The sequence below is a fragment of the Nestor notabilis genome, unplaced genomic scaffold, assembly GCF_000696875.1.
Source record: "Nestor notabilis isolate BGI_N333 unplaced genomic scaffold, ASM69687v1 scaffold19757, whole genome shotgun sequence".
NCBI lineage: Eukaryota > Metazoa > Chordata > Aves > Psittaciformes > Psittacidae > Nestor > Nestor notabilis.
The window spans coordinates 35,425-37,769 of record NW_009935358.1 but is presented as its reverse complement, the minus strand read 5'-3'; positions in this window follow the sequence as shown (position 1 = coordinate 37,769).

The window sequence follows — 2,345 nt, the reverse complement described above, 5'->3', positions numbered from 1 at the left end:
AGCCCTCAGCAGCCTGGCTGGGGGAGGGCTGGGCGAAGGCGAGTGAGCAGGAAGGAAGCTTCAGTGATGGTTTTGGTCCCTGCCCCCATTCTGTCTTTCGTCTGCGGGGCAGGAGCCAGATACCACCATTCAAAGGATCCGTTCGGGTTTCCCACAGATGTGCGGCTGGGTCCCTATAACCCGGTCAGCTGCTGGCCTGCCACCAAGCATTTGTGGAATTGGCTCCAAAGGAAATGAAGCAGGGCTAGGGCCAGCATGGAACTTACCTTGTGTAGCTCACGCAAGTGATTTTTCTGAGAGTACTGAGACTCTAGTTTCTGCCAAATTCATATTTTTATGGATGTTCTTTAGGGTTGAGTAAAAAACCCTAACTCTTTCATAATGCCAGCTGCTGGCCTGCCACCAAGCATTTGTGGAATTGGCTCCAAAGGAAATGAAGCAGGGCTAGGGCCAGCATGGAACTTACCTTGTGTAGCTCACGCAAGTGATTTTTCTGAGAGTACTGAGACTCTAGTTTCTGCCAAATTCATATTTTTATGGATGTTCTTTAGGGTTGAGTAAAAAACCCTAACTCTTTCATAATGCTTTTTCCATGCTTGCTACAAGTCATTACATTTTTGCAGGTTTTTTGTAGTTACTCATTTGCTTCTTTTTGATGTAACGCTGTTTTACTTGTGTGCTAGGTTAAAATCTTGCTCTGCATGAGACTTTCTTTCAAAGGGTAAGGAACAAAAAGTCTCATCTAAAGAACATGTTCTTTGCATTTATACACGCAGGAGGAAAAAAAAGAGAGGAATATGCAGTTTTACACATCAGGACATCTCTTAAGTCACTTGGCTCTTCAAAAACCAGATTTCTTGCTTCAAACTGAAAGAGGGTAAATTTATATTAGATATAAGGAAGAAGCTCTTGATTATGAGGGTGGTGAGACACTGGCACAGGTTTCCCAGGGAAGTTGTGGCTACCTCATCCCTGGAAGTATTCAAGGCCAGGTTGGATGAGCAACCTGGTCTAGTGGAAGGCGTTGCTGCCTGTGGCAGGGGGGTTGGAATTAGATGACTTTTAAAGGTCCCTTCCAACCCAAACGATTCTATGATTTTTGCTGCATGTTTGTTCAAAAGGTGGATCAGTTGCTTGAGGGATTTTTGTGAGAAGACGATGAACAGCATTTGTGGTACTTAGAAAAATAATGGTTTGAGAAGTCACACTGAATTTCAGAAGAGTTCTGTCACTGTTCCTAATGAAATTACTTGCTGGAGAGTTTTGAAATGTATATGTATATTTACAGTTTCTTCAGTTGTTAAATAATGTTCTTTGAAATGTTTCGTCAACATGGTAGAAGGAAACCCCAACTACCATGCATCATTTTTTATGGATGGGCTGGGTGTGACTAGAGCTACTGATGTTGTTTCTTACTACTTGAGTGGTAAACTCATTAATCTGCAAGAAATTAATGGACTGATTGTAAAAACTGATGGTGTGCCTGCAGAAATATTCTGAATATAGCTAGTTGAAAATTGGAAAAATTGTGTTGTGTGGGTTAACACTGATAGGCATCTAAGCACTACATAGCTGCTTGCTCACTTTCCCTCCCACCCCCAGAGTGATGAGGAAAGATGAAGAGTAAAACCAGAGTTTTATCTTAACCCATAAGAAAACTTATGGGTTGAGATAGAAATTGTTTAAGAAGCGGGGGAAAAGTGGAAAAAGAGAATCTGAAAACAACACAGGTGGTGTAAAGATAAATCACTCCTCCCACAGGTAGACCAATGCCCAGTCAGTTCTTGAGCAAAAGATGGCTAACCTTCCTAAACCCACTCCTCGCACTTTTTATTGCTGAGCCTGAATATCCCTGTCACGTGCAATATCCCTGGTTAGTTTGGGTCTGGTTGTGCCCCTTTCCCACCCTCATGCCCATACCCCAGTCTGTTCACTGGGTGGGGAACAGAGGGAGAAACAGAAAAGGCACTGGTGCAGTGTATGCTCTGCTCAGCAACTGCTAAAACATTAGTGTGCTGTCAGCATTGTCTTGATCGCAGATCAAAACCACACCACCATAAAAGCTGCTATGAGGAAAATTAACTTCGTCCCACACAGACCCAATAGGTAAATGCACTTATTACTGTTTCTTCTTCCCTCAACTTCTTATCCTAAGACAGGTATTACACAAATAATACCTAAATTAGTAGCCAGAGTGGCAAATGTAGGTACAATAGTATGCATTATACAACTCACTCCATTTTTGGACTCTTTAAGCACACATGACAATACTTGGCTGTGTCTTTTGCTGGGCATACATCATTCTCTGAGTTTCACCTTGGCTGGAAAATGAGCCTCAGATTACT